We start from the raw sequence: 25,006 nt of genomic DNA, 5'->3' as shown, positions 1-25,006 counted from the left end.
CCCCAGCGGCAATTTTTTTTTTTTTTTTTTTTTTGCCAACTTTCCTTCAAATTATCTGTATGAAAATTGCTTATGATCTTTTTTATTATTCCATTTAAGAGAATGCAAAAAGTTGTATAAGATGACCCAGTATTTTATGTTTTAAGAAAATATTGTCAGAAATATTATGTCTCAAAAGCTGGGAAAATTCGGGGGTTCACTATTGAAAGTTGCATTTTGGGGTCAAACAAATGACTTTCTCCACAAGTATTGAATTGGTGGTGATGATGGAACATTACCTCCCTGCCCCCCTCCAAATCCTAGCAAGCTATGTTGAGCTGGAAAAAAATGGCCAAGTGCCAGTAGGACTCTTATGTACAAAAGGAAATGTCCCAACTGACTGATTCACTGACTCCTCATTGCCCAGCCCAAACTGCTAAGGATAGAAACTTGAAATTTGAAGGGGTATTGATCTTATTCTGTAGGCATCATTTAAGAAGGGATTTTTTGATATTCCATCCCTAAGGGGGTGAAATAATGTATTAAGGGTTTTTTGAAGCTAGACCTATGGAAATTGGTATTTTGTTTCTTTGTCAAAAATGAAGAAATGTGTATATTAGCATTGGAAACTTAGCCACTATGGGTGTTGAATAGTGGGTGAAAGGTTTTTGAAAATATGTCAGTATTAAAGAACTACTAAAGTATTTTTAAAGCTAGGTGTATGAACATTGATATTTGACTTCTCGGTTACAAATAAAAAAAAAAAAATTATTTTTGGAAACTCAAGTCCTTAGGGGGTGAAAAAGGGGATGAGATGTTTTATGAAAATATTTAGTTATGAAAGTGTTTTTAAAGCTAAATTTATGAAATTTTGAATCTGGATTCTCAGTTAGAAATTTAAAAAATGTGTTTTTCATTGTTTCCGGAAATTCAACTCCTGTGAAAGTGTATTATGGGGTGAAGCATTTTATGAAAATATTTCTTTGTGAAAGTCAAACAACGGAAAATCCAGGGAGGAATGTAACAGTTATGAAAAAGAAAGTTGCCACTCACAATATAGCGGAGATGCTGAGTCGCAGATAGGCACAACAAAAAAACACACTCACAATTAAAGTTTTCAGCTGTTAAGGCCTTTGTCAACAAAACAAAAGCACACACACACACACACACACACACACACACACACACACACACACACACACACACACACACACACTCTCTCTCTCTCTCTCAGGCAACTGAAACCACACTGCCAGTGTGTGTGTGTGTGTGTGTGCGTGCGTGTTGTGATGATGAAGGCTTTTATGGCTGAAAGCTTTAATTGTGAGTCTTTTTGTTGTGCCTATCTGTGACTCAGCATCTCCGCTATATCGTGAGTGGCAACTTTCCTTTTTGTTATTGTTTCATTGTGAAAGCATTTTTAAAGGTAAATTTTAAAATTGGTGTTTGGCATCTTGGTTAGAAGTGAAGAAATATGTGTTTTGCTGTGTTTGGAAATTCAACTCCTAAGAACGTGAAGCAGGGGATGAAAGTTTTTACGAAAATATTTCCTTACATTAAAAAAAAAATTAGAGCTAAAATCTTCAGTGTCAGTTAGAATTAAAGAAATATTTTATGGGAATATCACTGGATGCAAAAGGCATGATTAACAAAATTGATGTTCTCCAACTACCACAATTTCTTTTTGGTCAGAAGTACTTTCAAAAAAGACCAAGGCCTTAATTAGCATGAAAAGCTTAGAAGACATTGCTGTTTGTGAACAATGTACAAATTTGACTAAAGTAAAATAAAAAAAAATCTATGCAGGCCTTACAGTGTTTGTGAACAAAGCAGCGGGCACTAAGCTAGTTATGCATATATGTTGAGGTGCCAAGTCATGGAATAGTGTTACGCCAGGAAGTTTCATATCAGTGAACACTCCATGAAAATTTAATTCTGGAAATTCCCCAGGCCGTGACTCATTATGTCTTCACAATGTACTTTCTTGGAAGGAGTACTAGTTCTGCAAGATCTGTAGGAGAGATTGTGTGAAGTTTGGAATGTAGGAAACAAAGTACTAGTGGAATTAAAGCTTTGAGGATGGGTTTGAGTAGTGCTTGGGTAGCTCAGATTGTAGAGCAATTGCCACCAAAAGGCAAAGGTCCTGAGTTAAGAGTCTTAGTCTGGCACACAGTTTTAATCTGCCAGGAAGTTTGATTTGTACATACACAGATAGTTGTAGTATCGCATACACCAGGTATAACAGGCCAGTGTATTGACGGAGCTGGAATTTGTATTCTGGTGATTCATGTGTAAATGTTGGACATGATTATGGCTGCACAGTGGAAATTAACAGACTTTGAACACGGAATGGTAGTTGGAGCTAGACACAATGGGTCATTCTGTTTCAGAAATCATTACGGAATTCAGTATCCTGTGATCCACAGTGTCAAGTGTGTGCCAAGGATACAAGATACAGGCATTACCCCCTCATCACGGACAACGCAGTGGCCAGCCTTCACTTAATCACAGAGAGCAGTGGCACTTGCGTAGAGTTGTCAGTGCTAACAGACAAGCAGCACTGCATGAAATAACTGCAGAAATCAATGTAGAACATAAGACGAATTTATCCATTAGGACGGTGGGGCCAAAATTCGACATTAATGGGTTGTGGTAGCAGATGACCAATGCGAGTGCCTTTGCTAACAGTATGAGATCGCCTTCAGTGCCTCTCCTGCGCTCATTACCATATTGGTTGCATTGTAGACGACTGGAAAAGTATGGTGTTGTCATCTGGTCAGATGAGTCCTATTTATAGTTGGGAAGAGCTGACGGAAGGGTTGTACTGTGGCACAGACCCTACGAAGCCAAAGACTCAAGTTGTCAACAAGGCACTACGCAGGCTTGTGGTGACTCCATAATGGTGTAGGCTGTCTTTGCATGGAATGGACTGAGTTATCTGGTCCAACTGAACCAGTCATTGACTGGAAACGGTTATGGTTGACTCCTTGGAAATCATTTGCAGCCATTGATGGACTTCATGTTGCCAAACAACCATGGAGTTTTTATGGATAATAGCGTGCCATATCACTATCTGCAGTTGTTTCCAATTGCTTTGAAGAACATTCTGAACAATTCGAGTGAATGATTTGGCCACCCAGATTGCCCAACATGAATCCCATCAGATGTATATGGGACATCACTGCGAGGTCAGTTCATGCACAAAATCCTGCGCTGGCAACTCTTTCACAATTATGGGCTGTGGGGGAGGGAGTGTGGCTCAGTATTTCTGAAGGCGACTTTCGATGACTTGTTGAATCCATGCCATGTTGGGATGCTGTACTACACTGGGCAATAGGTGGTCCAACACAGTATTAGGAGGTATCCCATGACTTTGTCGCCTCAGAGGACATAGTTCATCCATCCTGGGAATTGAGAATCTTGATGGTTTTTGTCTGTTGCCAATATTGGTACTAGCAAAATAATGGTATTGAAAATTCCAAGACTTTCAAGAATGATTGAGTTTTAAGTTTTACATTTAAATTTTTTGTGTAATTTTGCACTTACTATTGTAATTTCTGAGAAAGACAGGTCTTAACAGGGAGACAGACTGACTGTCATATAACACATAACAAAAAGATATTATTCTTGTGAGTACAGTAGAACATAGCCAGAAATAACTTCCATAATCAGCATTCCTCCATCCCTCTCTTTCATTTACACACAGAGCCATTGTCACAGACTTGGGTTGGCAGTTGTAGTGTTAAGTAAAATAATTCATTCTATATGGGCTAAATTATTTTATCAAAGATTGCTGCTATTAAAATAACTCACAAATAAATTGCGAGACACATGCATTTTGGGCAAATGCTTTTTTAAATTTTTTATTTCTCTGAATTTCTCAGAAGTTGTGCCAAAGTGATGGCACTTATGCAAACAAATTATTGTATTAAGGCATATAACATATCTTATTGTTGTTATTAAAATTACAGATATATGTTTTAATTTAAAGTAGGTGTGATGACAAGTTACATCACTGATGGTGGGGTTGGGGGGCGGGGATTGAGGGAGTGGGGAGCAGAACAGAAGAATAGTCACCACACCTCCAGAGGCGAACCCCGGATCCACAATTGAGGCTGAAGGAGAAACTGTTGTTGTTGTGGTCTTCAGTCCTGAGACTGGTTTGATGCAGCTCTCCATGCTACTCTATCCTGTGCAAGCTTCTTCATGTCCCAGTACCTACTGCAACCTACATCCTTCTGAATCTGTTTAGTGTATTCATCTCTTGGTCTCCCTCTACGATTTTTACCCTCCACGCTGCCCTCCAATGCTAAATTTGTGATCCCTTGATGCCTCAAAACATGTCCCACCAACCGATCCCTTCTTCTGGTCAAGTTGTGCCACAAACTTCTCTTCTCCCCAATCCTATTCAATACCTCCTCATTAGTTACGTGATCTACCCACCTTATCTTCAGCATTCTTGTGTAGCACCACATTTCGAAAGTTTCTATTCTCTTCTTGTCCAAACTGGTTATCGTCCATGTTTCACTTCCATACATGGCTACACTCCATACAAATACTTTCAGAAACGACTTCCTGACACTTAAATCTATACTCGATGTTAACAAATTTCTCTTCTTCAGAAACGATTTCCTTGCCATTGCCAGTCTACATTTTATATCCTCTCTACTTCGACCATCATCAGTTATTTTACTCCCTAAATAGCAAAACTCCTTTACTACTTTAAGTGTCTCATTTCCTAATCTAATCCCCTCAGCATCACCTGATTTAATTTGACTACATTCCATTATCCTCGTTTTGCTTTTGTTGATGTTCATCTTATATCCTCCTTTCAAGACACTGTCCATTCCGTTCAACTGCTCTTCCAAGTCCTTTGCTGTCTCTGACAGAATTACAATGTCATCGGCGAACCTCAAAGTTTTTACTTCTTCTCCATGAATTTTAATACCTACTCCGAATTTTTCTTTTGTTTCCTTTACTGCTTGCTCAATATACAGATTGAATAACATCGGGGAGAGGCTACAACCCTGTCTCACTCCTTTCCCAACCACTGCTTCCCTTTCATGCCCCTCGACTCTTATAACTGCCATCTGGTTTCTGTACAAATTGTAAATAGCCTTTCGCTCCTTGTATTTTACCCCTGCCACCTTCAGAATTTGAAAGAGAGTATTCCAGTTAACGTTGTCAAAAGCTTTCTCTCAGTCTACAAATGCTAGAAACGTAGGTTTGCCTTTTCTTAATCTTTCTTCTAAGATAAGTCGTAAGGTTAGTATTGCCTCACGTGTTCCAACATTTCTATGGAATCCAAACTGATCTTCCCCGAGGTCCGCTTCTACCAGTTTTTCCATTCGCCTGTAAAGAATTCGCGTTAGTATTTTGCAGCTGTGACTTATTAAACTGATAGTTCGGTAATTTTCACATCTGTCAACACCTGCTTTCTTTGGTATTGGAATTATTATATTCTTCTTGAAGTCTGTGGGTATTTCGCCTGTCTCATACATCTTGCTCACCAGATGGTAGAGTTTTGTCATGACTGGCTCTCCCAAGGCCATCAGTAGTTCCAATGGAATGTTGTCTACTCCCAGGGCCTTGTTTCGACTCAGGTCTTTCAGTGCTCTGTCAAACTCTTCACGCAGTATCTTATCTCCCATTTCATCTTCATCTACATCCTCTTCCATTTCCATAATACTGTCCTCAAGTACATCGCCCTTGTATAAACCCTCTATATACTCCTTCCACCTTTCTGCCTTCCCTTCTTTGCTTAGAACTGGGTTGCCATCTGAGCTCTTGATATTCATACAAGTGGTTCTCTTCTCTCCAAAGGTCTCTTTAATTTTCCTGTAGGCAGTATCTATCTTACCCCTAGTGAGACAAGCCTCTACATCCTTAAATTTGTCCTCTAGCCATCCCTGCTTAGCCATTTTGCACTTTCTGTCGATCTCATTTTTGAGATGTTTGTATTCCCTTTGCCTGCTTCATTTACTGCATTTTTATATTTTCTCCTTTCATCAATTAAATTCAATATTTCTTCTGTTACCCAAGGATTTCTATTAGCCCTCGTCTTTTTACCTACTTGATCCTCTGCTGCCTTCACTACTTCATCCCTCAGAGCTACCCATTATTCTTCTACTGTATTTCTTTCCCCCATTCCTGTCAATTGTTCCCTTATGCTCTCCCTGAAACTCTGTACAACCTCTGGTTCTTTCAGTTTATCCAGGTCCCATCTCCTTAAATTCCCACCTTTTTGCAGTTTCTTCAGTTTTAATCTACAGGTCATAACCAATAGATTGTGGTCAGAGTCCACATCTGCCCCTGGAAATGTCTTACTATTTAAAACCTGGTTCCTAAATCTCTGTGTTACCATTATATAATCTATCCGATACCTTTTAGTATCTCCAGGATTCTTCCAGGTATACAACCTTTTTTTATGATTCTTGAACCAAGTGTTAGCTATGATTAAGTTATGCTCTGTGCAAAATTCTACAAGGCGGCTTCCTCTTTCATTTCTTCCCCCCAATCCATATTCACCTACTATGTTTCCTTCTCTCCCTTTTCCTATTGACGAATTCCAGTCACCCATGACTATTAAATTTTCATCTCCCTTCACTACCTGAATAATTTCTTTTATCTCGTCATACATTTCATCAATTTCTTCATCATGTGCAGAGCTAGTTGGCATATAAACTTGTACTACTGTAGTAGGCATGTGCTTTGTGTCTATCTTGGCCACAATAATGCGTTCACTATGCTGTTTGTAGTAGCTAACCCGCACTCCTATTTTTTTATTCATTATTAAACCTACTCTTGCATTACCCCTATTTGATTTTGTATTTATAACCCTGTAATCACCTGACCAAAAGTCTTGTTCCTCCTGCCACCGAACTTCACTAATTCCCACTATATCTAACTGTAACCTATCCATTTCCCTTTTTAAATTTTCTAACCTACCTGCCCGATTAAGGGATCTGACATTCCACGCTCCGATCCGTAGAATGCCAGTTTTCTTTCTCCTGATAACGACGTCCTCTTGAGTAGTCCCCGCCCGGAGATCCGAATGGGGGACTATTTTACCTCCGGAATATTTTACCCAAGAGGATGCCATCATCATTTAATCATACAGTAAAGCTGCATGTCCTCGGGAAAAATTACGGCTGTAGTTTCCCCTTGCTTTCAGCCGTTCGCAGTAACAGCACAGCAAGGCCATTTTGGTTAATGTTACAAGGCCAGATCAGTCAATCATCCAGACTGTTGCCCCTGCAACTACTGAAAAGGCTGCTGCCCCTCTTCAGGAACCACATGTTTGTCTGGCCTCTCAACAGATACCCCTCCGTTGTGGTTGCACCTACGGTACGGCCATCTGTATCGCTGAGGCACGCAAGCCTCCCCACCAACGGCAAGGTCCATGGTTCATGGGGGAACTTGTTAAATGAAACTCCCTTTTTCATTAGCACATCAGAATATCCCAAGTATTATAGTGAAAAATAGACATGTTACTTAATTGCTGTTCCTTGGCAAAATCTTGTTGCAGAAAATTATTTTTCCAATCGTCAGTAATTGAAACTAGTGCTTCTAGATATAAGCAAATAGAAATAAAATATTTCTTCTTTGTAATTGTTGTTATGGCCTGGGAGACTGTATGCAATCCCATAACTCCTCAACCAATCATTTCTGTTCTTTTCACCTGTAGTCCATTCTTCTTTTCCCCATCGTCTCTGTATCCAAGCTGATATCATCATTCCATACTCCTGTGGCCTTTCTCGGCCATATGCCCGCCACACATCCTGAAACTGCTGCTTGCAGTAGTCTTTCCCATGTTAATTAGGTGTGCTTCCCACGTCAGTCTTCTTTCCTTCATCTTGCAGCCAATATCACCTTTTAAGTATAGGTCTGCTAGTGCCTGATATTTTTTTTTTTATATATATAGCTTTGTGACTGATTGTTTCTCTTGGGACCAAAGATTTTCCTAATATTTTTATCTCTAAGACTAGCAATTATTGTTCATATGTTTTCCGTAATGTAAATGTTCCAGACCCATATACGAGGCAGCAACAGAATTACACTCTGGTATAGCTTGATTTTAAGGCGTCTTGAAACTGCTCTACTGCACAGCATGTCCCACAAGCCAAAACATGCTGCGTTTGCCGCTGCATGGCTACCAACTATTGCGGATTGTCTAATTGTTTCAGATTTATCACCATAATTAAGAAGTTACTAAAAAAGTTGCAGAAATACACATTTTACAATGTGATATTAAAAAAATTGAATAGGTACTGTTTACATTTCGTTAATCATAGGCTACTAAAATGTTTTTTAGATTTTTATGATTTCCTTCCTGAGGATGTAGTAAACCTGTCTTCGAATGATTTATCACTAGGGCTTACTAGATATGTTATTCATTCCCTCTGTGTTGGCTTAAAGGATAAGAATAAAACTGCTTTTGAACCAAGTGAAATTACAGGGTCCAAGGCATTCATTTGTAAGCTGTTGGGAGTTTTTCTAAGTGGGTGACATCACAAAATGTGTAGTTCACCTGATTATTCATACTTAATACAGACAAAGCTGCTGCTATTACAGTAATGCCCACCTTCAATTTTTTAAAATTGTGCCGGGAGTAAATTATTATAGACTGATGAAATTTTCCATAATTTTGTGGCATTCTGTGTTTAGTGGTTTTATTCACATTTTTTAGAATTCACCACCAAAACACTAGTGTTTGCTGCTAAGAATTTTTTTAGTTGTTTTGTCAAAAATGCAAGGAATTAGACATTCTTTTGTTCCTTTGGCAAGTATTAGGTTTCCATTAAAAAAAAGGCCAGACAGATCATAATGCTAAATAAAACAGTGAAAATCATATCCAGAGGACTAAGTGAACAAAATAATACGCTTCTGTAAATGTTCCAGATACCAATAGTCATGGATTTGCTTATTGTGTCAATTGGAATGAAAAAATGAAACTGAAAAAACCACAATAAAAAAGTGTACTGTAAAAGTAGGCATAGGTAAGTTTTCTGTATTTAGGGTCAGAAAGTGGAATACAGCATTTAAAGGCCTAAATTGGCTTCTAATTTTTAAAGTTTTCCAAGGGAGGGGTCCCTGTACTGTCCCTCTATATTTGCCATGCGGTTGCTGACAGGCTATTCGTAGATTTGTCAGGTATGCTATTGCAATTGTTACCTTAATCTCAATTTCCACTCTGTTCTGCATACCAAAAAAACTTCTCCAGTATTTAAAAATGCCTGTTTAGAGGAGACTTCATCAACTGTTTAGTTGCACCCACTTGATCAGCTTCACCTTTGGCAATAGTAGCTGCATCATGAGTACATGGTTTCAACATAAAAATGTACATAAATGGACATGAATGACACCAGAAGGGCATACTAAAAACCAGATAGACCACATGTGTATCCAGAAGTGGTGTGCAAACAGCATCAAAGATAAGCAAATCTGTAGAAGAGTGGACTATGGCACTGATCACTTCCTGGTTACAAGTAAGAGGGACATTAAATTTAAGATGGTGTGTAGAATAGCTATATAGGCTACATATTGTGATATAAATAGATTTAAAGAGATAGAATTAAAAGAAAATACCAGTTAACACTACTAGGAAACGTAATGCGACATAAAGATAGGAGACAGTGATAAGGAAACAACAAACAGGGCAGGCTCCAAAGTTCTAAGCAAACAAGAGGTCAGACATTGTGTTGTTCAATAGTGTGTGCTAGGAAAAAAAGAAGAAGAGGGAAGGTTTGCTAGGAAGAAGTGGTTAGGAAATATGAGGGATCAAGGGTTAAAGGACAATATATCAGAATAAGTAAGGAAATGGTAACTATCCTAAGCCAGGACAAACAGAAATATTACAAGGAGCTAATACAAGAAGCTGCAGAGGACTGTATCCATCATAGGACAAGACATGTATTAGAAAGTAATACAGAAATAAAAGGGAAAGAGAAACAATTGTTAAAGACACACAGGGGAAGATCCTCACGAATGGTACTGAAGTAGCATGACAATGGGCAGAGTACTTTGCAGAATAACTAAATGGCAGTGACCCCATTGAGTCTTCTTTCATGTGATGTACCAGATACCATAAACAGCAAAGTAGAGATCTCCTGCAAATAAGAAATACAACAAATAAACACAAACCTAAAAAACAATGAGGCTTTCCGAGAAGATCAAATTTTGGGGGCACCTGATAAAGACTGGGGAACTCGTACTGCTTAAAATAATTATGAAATTACTAATGAATGTTTGGGAATATTAGAGATTGGGATGACTGGAAAACAGCTGTAATCTGTCTCAGACTGAAAAAGAACTGCCTGGTACGTGATAATTAATTAGAGGGATTGCATTCCTCGATGTAAGCTTCAAACTTCTATCTCAGTGTCTAGTGGTCTTAGATGCAAAAGGACTTACAGAGGACTGACTATAAGTGTGATTTCTGAAAGAACAGATCAACTATAGATCAGCCTTTTATACTCACACAGGTAATAAGAAAGGTTGAGAACCTAATGTTTGTATTCAAATGTTTTTGGAAAAAAAAAAAAAACCTTGTAGGAGCATAGGGGCACAGTCACTAATGTCTTGAAAGAGTTTGTTTCCACAAAAGTTAATACATCTAGTGCAGATGTGTTTGGAGGAAATGGAGACTAAATGTCAATAGAGGAAAGACAGAGCATTTTGAAGCCATATCTGACCTTAGACTTCAAATAAAATATTTAGAAGTATTATTTAATTAGCTTTTTTCCGCTCTTCTCCCACGATTGAGCAGGAGGAACCTTTTGTTCCGTCATGAGGGATTGCAGGCTGGATAGTGAGAACTATGCTGTTGCAGAAAGGTAAAAAGTCTCGAGTGTTAATATTCTGTGATTTCGTTTTCGAGATTGTGTTGTCAGTATTTTGTGTTTACGTGTCTGTACACGAAAATATACTTATCCAAGACATTTTGTGGCGAAATGACTACAAACAGAGACAAACACAGAAGTTGAATTGTGAAATAATGCATCACAATTACGTTAATAAAGGAACATGGAGAATTTCTACTTATCTTAATTATGTTCATTCATAATAGTGACAGACGAAAAAATAAATTTGCTTCGCTCAGATTTGTAATACAGCGAAAGTGCAGAAGACATTACTTTTAAGTAGAAACTGAAGCGAAGCTGCTGGCGATAGTCATTTGTTTTATGGAGCCATAGAAGTATCATTAGGCGTTTGTTTTGTTGTGCAAAGATAAGATGCAATCAAAGCAGACAGTTTTCATAGAGCGGGAGGCGGAGACACTCGTGTAATTTCACTTATTGTTAGCTGTTCGTAGCCTACATGACCGAAATTAGGAGGTGAATGGAATACAGCATCGAATAAGTATCACACCATTTTATTTACAATGTTGATGCGTGCGAACATTATCTAGTAGTTCTTAAATATTATGGTTCACGTTTTATTAGCAGATCAAGCGCATCCATAAGTCATACGAGTGAGTGAACTTGTAGGGATTATGCATATCACAGAAAATACGTTGGGAAGCAATAAGCATTCTGCAGCCTTTATGTTGCGGTAGTTTTGACATATAAGCAAAATTTGTTGGCCCTCATTAGGTGACTACGGCATCCCTCAGTAGTCGTGTGCTTTCGTTATGTTTCGGCTGTCTCCGCAAGGTTGGTACGTGGTGGGGGCAGGCGATAGGCTCTGCGCTACCAGCAGTCGACGAACAGCAGCTGTTGCTACATGGCGGTGGAGTGCTGTGCGCTGTGAAATGTGCCTGTCGCTGCTGGATAGTGCTTGTCGTGAAACTGTTGTCAGCTGACAAATAGCTTAGGCGTAGCAGAATTTTAAAATATTCAGTCTACGTGTGACAGTTGTAGAGGACGAGTATTCTCGTAATCTGGTAGACGTCCGTTTTGAACTTTACGCGTCTGGTGAGTTACGCAATACCTGAAAAAGTGCTGTGATTTGCTTCGTGTTTTCTATACAAGTGCATATTTGTCAGAAATAATTGTATTTTGTTTGTTATTTATGAACTGTTCTCTCTTTCATTCGTAAATACGTATGTGACGCATTGTCCTTGGTGCCTCCTGTTCAAGATGGCGGATTGCTGAATCAAAGCAATGGCATTTTGCTTGTTAAGAGAGGAGGTAGGATTTTAAAGAAGCTGTCATAGCCGAAGAGACTAAGAGTTGAGATTCTTCAAATGGTTTTATGCTGTAGGTTATACCTTCATTGAAAGGGAGCAATACTTTTCACCCCGGAGCTATTTGTGTTCGGGCGGGTATTCTAAAGGATGAGAGCTGTGGCACAAGCATAATTGTATCAAGAGCTCTGTGTTTTGTTTATAGACAGTGTGCGCAGTCAGCATTCCTAGGTAGAGGAAATTCATATGTATTGCGTAGGAAATGACTGATAGTTATAGCGACTACGTTCAATATTTTATGTAGCACATTTCTTAACCACTAACACGCTGCACAGATACTGGTTCTTGTAGGATGCCAATTCACGAAAGGATAATTTAGCATTAACCGCTAATGGTGAGAAGTTTATTAGTGAATGGTTCATATGTTGATTGGCTGGGGCGGCGACGTTGTACACTCGCCAAAATGCTTGTATTTTCTGATTCGTGGCTGCTTAGACAACGTTTTCCTCCGTACGTGCGTGAAATAACTAGGATAGCATACCTCTGCACAGTGAGAGTAACCCTGGTTGTTACATGTTAGTTTGTATTTAGTCTAACATTAGACATTGCTTGTGATTTGTGGCATTTTACGGCTATAAGAAGAATTTGTTTGAAAATGCATGTCCGTACTATCGTGACCCTACAGAACCGTATAATCAACATCTGGTTTTGAATTTAACAGAAATAGGATACATTAAACTTTTGTAGAGATATTTGTAGAGATATTCAGTGTACAAAACGGTAGTGAAGATTCCTGAACTAGTTCTGGATGTATTTGGGCAGTTATTCTGTTTCATCTGGCTCAGAGAAGCGAGTTACAAGAGTCTATGAAAATTTGGGTGTCAGTCAAAATTGGTGTTAGATGTCATGGCTATACTGCTCATGTAACAAGATTTACAAGCGCTATTAGTATTCCGCACGTCAATGCCTAAAGAGCCTTTAGTTTGTTCTATGCCAAGTCCGATAGGTAGAAATATTCTTTGGTGCTGGTGGGATTCATCCGATGTGGTTTTGATCAGTTTCGTACCATCTGAGCGATAAAATTGCTGAGAGTAACGAGCATTTTCTTTCCCTTTGGCAGCATCTTTTTATGGATGTCAGCTGATGACTCCTGGGTACATCTGGCAATTTTCCCAGCAACATTGGCTCGTGCAGAAGCATTGGACTTGTTATTGGAGGAAATTGCAGTTTAGGGCATTTGAATGTTGCGAAATTTGCACAGCCCGTACTGCTGAGAGACTAAGGTTAACCAGATGGAATTCGTAAATTTGGGTGGCCTAAAATTGTAGCAGCTAGCTATACTGGTTATGTTGTAGGTTATCACAGATGGAAAGTTCAGTTCCAAGTGGTTTTCAGTTTCCGATGTTAGGTACAAAATCGTTAACGTCGCTCTGCAAGCGATAAATTTCGGACACTTTCATACTATGTTCGGCAGGTACTTTGGTTCCGCAGTCAAGTGATTGATAAAATGAATTAATATTTGCGCATTGTAATTTCCTTGAGCAGGTTATTGCAAATACGGTTAGGTAGTAAATATACCCCAAAATGCGATGTCCGTCTTCAGCGATGGTATTATTATTATTGCAATGTGTTGGTTACTTCATAGTTCCCGTTGAAAGGCAGTTGATATGCGCCAGTTTGTCAGGTATTTTGTAAATTTTAATGATATAATCGGCCACTACTTTAACTTAGCCTAGTTTCAATAGAATATTTTTATTTTGTATAGTTGTCCTTCGAACTGGGTCTATGATTTTGCTTCTGTATTTTACCAGTTATTAGTCTGTTTACTCGTTGCTGTGTGTTGTGACCTCGTTTCTTCAGTCATTTCGCAAGAAACGGAATCCCCGACTAGTCGTCACCATCTACGTGAATGTTCTCAACACTCGTATAGGCTAATGTGAAGATTTAGGCTGGTAATGATCTTCGCTTGACCCAGCCAGCTATTTACTGCTCTTCCTCCAGGTCTTCTGCCTTCGATTTAATCATGTAAGATCGTCTTTTATATTATCCCCATCTATCCTCAAAATATGGCATGTGGGACAAAGGCTATTTTATAATCTACAGGAAAACTCAACTCATGTTCTTTCAGTTGGCTATCTGCCTCAAATTCATAATTCTCCAGAGTACCGTTGACTGTCACAAAACTTTATTCTGCAGCGGGTTTTGTGGTGTACGTTTACTCTGGAAGACAATCTTGAATTTGAAGCAATTATTGAAAAATGCGAGGTTTTTAAATTCTGTAAATCTTCATAGCAAGATTTTTATTCTTGTAAGGTATATTACTTTTGAAGCGCCTAGTCACAACAGAATATTAGTTGTGCCATATGCGTTTGACCTTTATTCTTTGAAAAACATCAGCAGCAGATTTCGTGGATATTGGCTCTTTGTCCTTTTATTCACTTCGCCATCTTAAATAGCGAACTCTTCTAGCAATAAACGAGGGGCATTAATGTTCGCTTTAAATGTGTTCCCTTGTAAGCTCAAATTTTAGGGAATGAGTGATAGGTTGAAATGCTTAGATATTCTACTGATTAATGGCTCCTGAGAGGGACGAACATGGTTTACCCGCCCGGCCAACTGCTCTTCTGGCGTATGGTTACATTCGCTCCAACAAAACTGCTACACCACGGTTCATCATTGCAATGTGGCCTGCTTGTGACGTCAGCCCTTTCTGCCGTGACCAACGGTTTTTGTTGAAATCATGTCTCCTTGGCAACTCCTATACCATAGGTGAATTCTTGATTAGGAATAAATATATTATATGCATGTTGTGCCATTTAAGGGAATGGGGTAAATAATAGAAATATTGATCTTTAACACTGTACTAAAAAAAAATCGTTTTATATTTGCATTTCTTGTGCAGTTGACACGTTCCACATCATAACGGCTACCGTACCGTGCGATTGGTCAATGGAACAAGCAACCAACTGTGTGGTGTGAGGTTTTGCTGACGTCAGGCTAAGCACGGCTGTTTCTTCGATACAGACGATCATTCAGATCGACGATGTAACTTGCTACATTAGTCCTGGCAAAGGACAGTTATCCTTGATAAACTAATCAAGACTTCGTGGTGGAACCGGAAATAACAGCGCAATTATTCTCCGGTTTTGGGGGCGTAAGGAAGTTAAGCAACACCAATTAGACGTTAAACCCGTTTTGTACTGAAACACATTGTGGCATAACTATACACAGGTTGCCCCGCCCCGAAGAGCTGTACTGGAAGTGACGTTATTGTTAATTGACGGACTGTTAGTCAACAGAGAACCGACATTATCATGAGAGGTAGGGCAAATAACGTAAGCTGGAGACAAATTACCACCTGCCTTGCTATTAATACCTTGAACTTCAGAAATCGTTCTCATTAGATTTTTTGAGAAATGGTTGTCGAGATACAGTACTAGATTATCCATAAAGGTGTAGGGGTATTGTTTGAAACAACTTACACCTTCGGTTTCAACTAGTAAACTTACAAATGCGCGTGGTGGTAAATGTGACACAGGAGTCGTTACGATTTTCCGTAGGTTGTACGGCTCGGATCGTGTGCGCATGCGTGAAGTCACGCACGGCTTGTGTGAAAGCCTTGTGGGCTCTGGCATGTCATCAGTCAGCATTGTGAGTTGGCCGCGGAAAGTCCCGTGACGAGGACAGAGGAGTCTATAGTCGCTCCTGTATACAAGCAGAGAGGAATTTGTCTAATATAGCATTCCTATGAAAGTAAAGTTTCAGATCACAGTGTACTCATTAATGACGTACTCGACAATCCACCCTTGTAATTGTTAGAGGCTTTTTCACGATTTGCCTCGAAGGAGCCAGTAAAAACAGGACAAAAAAGAATGAGTAGGATATATGTTGCTGGTCACTTTTCTCAGTATAAATTGATATATTTGTCTTAAATTGCTCATGTATTTCACTGGAAAGGGGAGCGAACGATAAGTAGAAATGACTGCACTTTGTACTGGCCGTGCTTGCTTTTCTCTGACGCATGTCAGTTGCGGTGGTACCATAGATAAGTTTATCGCTCAGTTTGCAGCGACGTGTTGGGTGCGTGCTAGTGCAGACATTTAGCACAATTTGTTTCAAGCTTCCGTTTTCTTCTGCTATGGAATTATCAGACTATGGCGTGCACTTAAACCTGGTTGTGCGTGGCTTAGTGGGAAAGAGGTTGCGCGTCTTCTGTCGTACATGGTCAGATTACTAGTGTGATTAAAAGAGGCCGTGCGTCGTAGGAAAATATTTACCTCTTAAAGGAACTCGTGCAACACATTGCTTTGGCTCGTTTGAATTCTCTCATTCACAACCTTCAGTTATTCTAATTAGAGGGTCGTCCCATAGTTACCAAATTCAAATATTGTTGAAGTTGAGGATAATGTCATTTATGATACTCATAAGTAACCTGAAAAGTTAGGATGTTATAATGTAGAAAAAAATCTAAGCAAAGGAATGCCATGTATGAGAACATTTCACATCATTGGTGAAAACACCTTCAAAACTATTTCGTTGGTAGCATTACAGAAACTTGACCCAATTATGTTACTATTTGTATTGAGGTTTTAGGAAGTTAATCTTCTGAGTTATTAAACATGAGGTTTTTCTTTGGTATGACTCTTTCGGATAATATATATCTGACACTTGCCATCAGTGGTCTCGAGAAAGTGCTGACATTCTGTGATCATGGGTGGTGTGTTATGAAGTGGGAGTTGGGTGTAGCTGTTTCCTGTGCAATTTAATTTCCAAGTATAGCCATCTAATCCTAAACATTCTTCTGTTCTTTTCTTACTGTCATTATCATGTAGCTTCTGTATAAGGCAATACACCATGCACTTTCAGGAAAGCTTTCTATATACCTGAATTTATATTTAATGAAACATTTTTCTACTAAAGAAATAACATTTGTGACTACATTATATTTGTGACTACATTTAAAGCTATTGTACTTCTGGAGTCCATTATTTTGTTGCGTAAGTAGCAAAACTTAACAAAATAGACCCTTTGCCTACAATCATTTCTCTTGTTTCACTTTTGCCACTCTTACAACCTCCTGTTCAAGATACTGTCACCAAGTGAGGTGGTGCAGTGACTAGCACACTGGACTTGCATTTGGTAGAACAATGGTTCAATACTGCATCTGGCCATCCTGATGTAGGTTTTCCATGATTTCCCTAAATTGCTCCAGGCAAATGCCCGGATGGTTCCTTTGAAAGGGCACGACTGACTTCCTTCCCTGCCCTTCCCTAATCTGATGAGACCAGTGACACCGCTTTCTGGTTTCCTCCCCCAAAACAAACCAACCCAAAATACTATTGGTTCCATTCAAACGATCTTGAAATGCTGTCATCTGACAGTTATAAGACTTTGACAAACATTATTCATGTATTCTCCCACAACTTAAATTCCTGTAAAGTAATTTGATATGTGGAACTAGACACTGCATGAACCCCATTTGCTAGCTTTTCATCAGTGCTTGTATTTTAAATTACAAATAAGTCAAAGAATGTTAGTGAAATGAGTTTGCAGATATCCATCTTTATTTTTAAATTTGGATATGTGACTAGGCATTATCATTCAGATTCTTTCATCCTGAATCTGTATATTTTACATTTGTGTTCTTGTTATGCTTGGGTGTTAAACCTTGTGCTGGAATTGGGAGAGGGAAATGATAAATTGACCTTTCTGTACATCACACCTAACATGTTTTTGTATGTTACAAATGTTCTGCAAAAACTGATGGATATTGATATATTCCGCTGTGCTCAAATGTCGTAAACAACGTATAGGTTGAGGAATTCATATTCTTAAAGCTGCACAGTCTGCACAGATCTCGTACTTACCATGTGCACACCAGTGTTGAAACACTGCAGTTTGCTATATTGTTTGTGCATGAGGACATCAAATCTTGGCCCCCCGAGACCTGTAGATGTTCAGTGAAAAAAATCTGCTGGCTGAGTGAACCACGATCGTCACATCATTGTTTTAGATGGTGGGAAAGTCTGAAACACTTGTGCTCCTGCTTATTTAATGCGATGTTTTGCTCTCTTAAAGGCAGAGGCCAGTCTCTTGTGACTTAATTTCGACACACTAGATGGATCCGTTCGATAGTAACTCTTGTGAAATGGTTTGTTTTCAAAAACATATTGGATCAAATGTCATGACGTAGAATTTGTTTTGAACCAATTACTGTCGTTAGAACATATAAAGAAACTTTAGTCCATGTGAATCAGGCCGTTACGTTAGTGTTTTATTCCAGTTGGTATGAGATATAAGGAAGTTACAGATTTATTATAGTTGCTTGATATAATTAGTCCAGTGTGCATACCTAAATATGTTTGACACATTCATGGAGTTTAACGAACATTTTTGGTAGTGGTACATAATGACCAGAATGTATTCACAGCAGCTGCTTTGGGTGGCTCCCGATGAGTGTTCTGTAGCTTGTCGGCTGTAGTAGGTCATAAGATTTGTCGTCGTTTTCATGCTATGATGCTTGTAAGCTGTAAAGAAGGATGTACCAAGTATAGGGGTGTGATTATGCTATTTAACTTAATTTTTCAGTAAAGGAAGCAGTCTTAAATCCTTGCCCTTGGGGCCATTCCTTTCCAAGGGGTATAATTTTAAAAAAGGTTCCCGTGTGACATTCAGATTGTGCCGAAATTTTGTGTTAACATTTGCACGTGTCCCCAGTAAACATGGATAAGATTTTATTTTCACCAATTTAATAATTACATAGATTGCCATTTGTTTCACCCTGTAGCATAGCTGTCAACACTGCATACATGATTTTTCTGCAAATTGGACACATTATCTCCAACAATATTTTCTTGTAAGAAACGAAACTAGTTCATCTCGTTCAACGTTTTGCGCTCTCATAAATGAAATAATAAAAAAATTTTCTGAGTGATTTGCATATGGATAATCTGAAGCAGTCAGCTAAAAATAGGTGCTTGAAAAAATGTGAAGTTCAACTTTTTGTATCTCCAGTAGGGATTCCGGGAACATCCTAAAACTTTCCAGTACAGGGTTTCAGAATGTAAAATTTCATTCCCCTACTGCTTTGCAATACATTACAAATTGAGGGCAAAGTTTATTATTTTTCAAAAAATGCCAAGTGTTTTTCGGCCTACTTTTAAGGGTCTTCTGCAAACTCTTAAACCATTTTCTTTAGAAAGACAGTGTTCTAAACCACCTGAAAATTATTTTTGATTTTGAAGTGCATGCATATAAAGCTCTAATAAAGATCAAAGTGGAGGTGCATTGAAAATGAGTCCATATTCTGCTTGCATTAAAGTTAAATCTGACAACTTTTGTTATGTTCTACAATGGTTGAGTACTCTATATGGAAGATATTAGAAGTTCTGATGACTAGAAAATGGGCTCTAATCAGAAAAACAGCAAGTTTTTTATATTGCTACAGTATTCAGCTCTACAGAATCATTTTTATAAAAAATGAAATGGAATAAGGAATCCAATACAAAGAGTAGTTTACTTTTTTGTGCCTCTAATGATTTGAGGTAATCACATTTTAAATGTTTTGTGTTCTGTGTTACCAAAATCTCTTCCCAAGTAATCCCATCAGTAACATCTGGCCAGCAGTAGAATTTGCTTCATGACATACAACAGCAAATTAATGAAACTTGTAAAAATTTGCAATAGCTTGACATAAACATATTAGGGTCATAAAAAGACCCCTACTAGCTTTGGCCTCTGGTACTTACAGAAATCTATCAGCTGGGGATCCTGTTTAAAGAAAGAAACCCTTATCAGGTTTGGGAACCTGTGGTAAAGAAAGTGTGTTCCTGCTGTTGCACAGCTGTTGAGGGTGGCCCATATGGTTACAGGATAGTGGTTTTTGCATTTTAAAAGGAACCAGTGGTGATTAAGCCACCATTGATCATACCATCACATTTATAAAAGTTTTCATATGTACATTAATTTCCTACATAAACACAAACTATGCTAACAGAAGATATTCTATGCCTTAAACCAGAATTAAACTGGCACATCAGTAGAATTACACAATAAAAATACAAACAAATAATTCTGTGCAACATGAATGTATTGCAAAAATGTCAGATTGCTGTAGACTTCACCAAAATTTACACAGTATGACTGGTGCAAAACTGAGGCTGTTTTTGTGTGCTGCAGTTGTTATAGAACAATTTTATTACCGTGGTCTCCATCGTCCCAGTAATGCATAGTTATATTGTGAAGTTTATAACTAGTTTGATTCAGTAACAACAGAGACACTGAAGTAGGTCACAATGAGTCATGACAAATGACACCCCTTTTTGATCTTTTTACTGTCTTGGTCTTCCTGACTTCTTAGTCATCAATGCTTTAGATGCTGTCTTTCCCTGAGAGTACTAAAAAGTGTACAACATAACAAAAGTTGAGATTTGAGTACCAGTGGAATATGAACCCATTTTCAATGCGCTTCCACCTCATCGTTGTCTTTTAGGGCCTTATTGGCTCATATTGCAACACCAGATAGTTTTTAGGTGGATTAGATTATGTTCTCTCTAATGAAAGTGGTTCAAAGTAGTTTACAGGAGACTTTTTTATAAGTGGCCAAAAATAGCCATTTTTGGTTCTTTAGCAAAATCAAATTTACCCTCAAATTGTGACTTATTTGAAAGTACTAGGAGAATGAAATTATATATTTGAAGGCCTTGTATTGGTAATTTGGTGTGTGCAAACTTTCAGGTTTATTCCACAGTTACTTCTGGAGATAAAGAAAGCTAAACTTAATGTTTTTCAAGTGCCTGTCTTTTTTGGATAACTTTGCTTCAGTTTATCCATATGCAAATTGCCAAGAAAATTTTTATTTCACTTAGAAGTGCACAAAAAGTTGTACAAGGTAGCCTTGGTTTGTTTCTTTCAAGAAAATATAGCCGAAGATATTGCCTTGAAAGTTACCTAAAACACATGGATGCAGTGTTGATAGCTGTGCTGTGGTGTCAAATAAATGACTAAATTCCTGAAAGTATTGAATTAATGACTGTGAAAGTCTACCAGTGTTTGTGGGGAACATGTGATTGTTAGTACAAAATTTCATCGAAATATCTAATGGTCATGCGGGAACATCCACACCACTTGGCATTGAATGATTCGTTATTGGTTTTTGCCGCATTCTGTATTTTTCCATGCTTTGTTAGTCTTAATATGTCGTGCCATTTTATACTTCTGCGAGGTATCGTGCGTGCACATTTGAAATTTTAATAATTGACCAAATTCGAATGTTTGGTTATTCAAATATCTCTTTTTGTACTACAAGAAATAAATTGTTTATGTACAAATGAAATGGTAGGTGTGGCTGTGTAGAACACGAAAATAGGCTGTTAGTTCCAAGGTAACAAATTTTTTACAGGGATATTTTAGTCTGCATAATCATTGGAGACTGCACTTCAAGGTGCAAGCTTGACAAGCATGCACGATGAAAGCTCTTATCAAAACCTTGAAATGTTCATAACCCCTAAAGCTCATGAGAAGTCGCAGTAGTGGTATCGGTCTTTCTTGTAGACTTAGTTTCAATCATAATGGTCATACTTTTTAATGCAAGTTTTTGGGAGTGCCAGGGAGTCTCAACTTTATTTTGCAATTGATTCAAAAATGTTTTTACTTCCATTAAAAGCTTAACACCACCACATAACAATTTTTCGTTCCTCATCAACGGCAAAGCTGGCTCTCTTCTTAGGTCCACATTATCAAAACCCAAGTGAATGCTGGTAGAAAAAATTCGACAAGCATGCAAGTACAAACATACTTGTGCATAAGAGAAATGTGTGCGAACATCGGGACTTTCAAGCAGCTTTATGGTTTATTTAATTTATAGATTGTATGCGCGTTTACCCAAGTCTCTAGGCATGTCCTTGCTTGCCCTTGTGTGCCAAGAATAGGCAGGCATGTGCAAACATTTATCAGTTCTGAGGCAATCTCTGTGGTGTGAATACTGTAGCCACCATGTCTGATCTCAAATATTGATCATGAATTGCAGTTTATTCATATCTATGAAAGGCATCCATGCTTAGGAAATTCTGTTCATTTAAAAAGTAAGGAATGCTATGACAAAATAGGGGCACTGCATACGGTGTTGCTCTTGTGAGTTACAAAGCATTAGATCTTGCAGAAGCCAGAGGCACAATGATAATATTCTTTTTAAAAAAAAAACTACAGAAACTACAGATGTGTATTTGAGATTAGTCATGAGAAAGCAGTTTTGTTGCTGTAGCCTCTCTCATGACTCTCCTGCTCTTAAAATCAAAGATGTAACTATGATCAGGGAATTCAAATGCTTCTTCATACATCTTGCAATAGTTACGTCATTCATGAGGCCATATTCAGTTAATATGGGAATATGGTTATCGTTTGACCACTCTTCACTCCATATCACGTTTCAGCCTTTTTTGTGACAAGCAAAATAGCCGCTAAGGGCAGCGCATCGTCGTCAGTGACATTATCTGGTAAACAAAATGATGGTTGCACAAGCATGCAAGAGCTATGTGGAGGCACGAGGAATTTGTGCGTGCTTGTCAAGTATGCAGTTACGTGTGAGGCTACCTTAAGCCAAACTTTCAGTTAGCGTCTAGTGGCCGTCTTTTGGGGGGCTATCGATGTCTTTGGGCGGCAGCTGCCGTGTGCCGACAGTAGGTCGAGTTGGAGATGTGGAGCAGGGAAGACGCGGACACGTGCTCGTGCCCCTCGCTGGGTCCGGCTGCCCGCGGCCGTCCGTATTGATCCCGCCTGCCACGTAATGCCCGGGGCGTCCGTCGGCACCGCCGCTGCCACAGTCATCCATGCCCTCCAGCGATCGGCTCCGATTGGTCTCGCACCGCGTTGACAGTCGCTTCTCGCGGGTAATTGCCCTCCAATACCGTCGGGTATTTCATACCATTTTTAAACACACTGCGGAGACTTCTTTCTGAAGATGCTATGAGGAGCTTTATACAGAAAGTCATATTCTCCGTGAGCTCAACGCATTAATGGCTCTTTGTTATAGCTTCTTTAACCCACATGAAAAGGTTTTTATTGTGCTGTAAACCACTCATCAGCAGCCTTTCTGGCTGTCTCAAGATTCAGAAATCGTCTACCCGTGATATTTCTTGAGGTTTGGGAATAGATAACAGCACCCCTCACGGTCAGAAGGGAGAATAGAGTGCATATTTAAGGATTTCAAAGTGAAGATCCGCCAATTTTCGTGTCTTTATGACCGGCTTGTGAGGAGGATATTCCCTTACAGAAAAAATTCTCCCCCTCTTCCTCCCTCCCCCCCCCTTCCCCACGATCTTTGGAGACGAATAGTTTCATTTTATCGGTAAGTTCATCGTATTACTTCGTAGTAATGGTGTTATTGCATTGTAAGTAGTCAGTAAGTAGGACTCCATCTTTATCCCAAAAGACAGATGCGAGCAACTTGTCCTAGTCCTAGTGTTTTGAACTACTTTGAATGTGGGAACCAATGTCTCCATTTCTTTTTTACTGTTCTTTGGTCTAAGTATCATGGTTATGTATCCATGTTTCATCCATGGTGAAGAGATGGTACAAAAGGTCTCGAATCGTGGAGAAATTGGACCAAAATGGACTTCCAGCCACTCATTCATACCTTTTGGTTTGCAGTGAGACATTTGGAACCAGATTTATCAGACAGCTTTTGTATATTGGAAATCTTGTGGAATAACATTCTTGGGATCTTTCCAGCAGTTAACGCCTGATCATCCAGGATCATGACAGGAATAGCATCCACAGTTTCTAGAACTGTGATGTGATTTGGCCTTCCATGAAGCTCTTCATTTTCAATGCTTAAATGCCTTACTTTAAATGCAATGTAAAGAACAAGGCTGTTCAATGCCAAAACATAATTAAAAAAGCTCCGTCTGTAGGCCACAAGTGGCCCTTCCGGGACCGTCCGGCCGCCGTGTCATCTTCCGAGGAGGATGCGGATAAGGAGGGGCGTGTGGTCAGCACACCGCACTCCCGACCGTTAGGACGGTATTCTTTGACCGAAGCCGCTACTAATCGGTCGAGTAGCTCCTCAATTGGCATCACGAGGCTGAGTGCACCCCGAAAAATGGCAACAGCACGTGGCGGCGGGATGGTGACCCATCCAAGCGCCGGCCACGCCCGACAGCGCTTAACTTCGGTGATCTCACGGGAACCGGTGTAGCCACTGCGGCAAGGCCGTTGCCACTAAAACATAATTAATCTACATAGATTTTAATGTGGGAAAGCCAAGCGCTTACGTCACCCTTGTACTTTCCAGCCCTGTCTGACTCTTTAAGATTGATCTTACCCACCTCGCCCTCCGAAAGTCACACCTAAGGTACTCGGCTGTAAAAAGAAACGTGACTGGTAACATTTCTGGTACGTCACGGAGTTAAACCCCGATGTGCGCTCTCTCAGAATACATACTTAGAACATAGTAGGGCTAACATTTCCATCCTGGGATGTTACCATTGTGGTACAGCAAACTGCGCCATTTTGTCACTGAACAAATGCTGAGCAGTGCTTTCTTTAGAAGTGAGAATTCAAAAGATGTGAAATTAGATCAGGACAGTGCCTGTAAACTGAAGAGCTGTTCACTTGTGGCGAGGAAAGTGGGTTTTTCCGGAATAACGACGTAACATTCCGTATAGAAAGGATGAGTAAGGTTCAGTTTCCTGTATAGGAACGCAGTATACCAAGCGTTGATTTACGTATATTGGTGGGCGTTTTTTTATTGTATTCGTTACTAATTTCTATATTAGGTGTTCTGTTAGCACATTTAGTGGAAAATACGCACCTATGCGTGTGTGAGCACTGCATTGCCACTCATTTAAAAGGCACGCACTGAAGGGCTGTTCTGACACTGACAAACACCGTGTAGCTGCTCCT

The 25,006-nt window shown here is 39.2% G+C and overlaps 1 protein-coding gene across 2 annotated transcripts in view; it reads left to right on the top strand.

The window, feature by feature from the left end:
• LOC126215368 (AN1-type zinc finger protein 6) overlaps nucleotides 1–25,006 on the top strand; it is a 107,950-nt gene that overhangs the window by 22,205 nt on the left and 60,739 nt on the right. Inside the window, exon 1 of one of the 2 annotated variants that reach the window (XM_049942063.1) lies at nucleotides 11,671–11,894. The exons of the other annotated variant lie outside the window; for it this stretch is intronic. The gene's annotated coding sequence lies outside the window, so the exon portion shown is untranslated. Of the gene's footprint in view, nucleotides 1–11,670; nucleotides 11,895–25,006 lie in introns of those variants that run through there. 2 annotated transcript variants of the gene reach the window in all.

This window comes from Schistocerca nitens, chromosome 12 (assembly GCF_023898315.1).
Source record: "Schistocerca nitens isolate TAMUIC-IGC-003100 chromosome 12, iqSchNite1.1, whole genome shotgun sequence".
Lineage (NCBI taxonomy): Eukaryota > Metazoa > Arthropoda > Insecta > Orthoptera > Acrididae > Schistocerca > Schistocerca nitens.
This window is presented reverse-complemented; position numbering and strand designations above follow the sequence as displayed.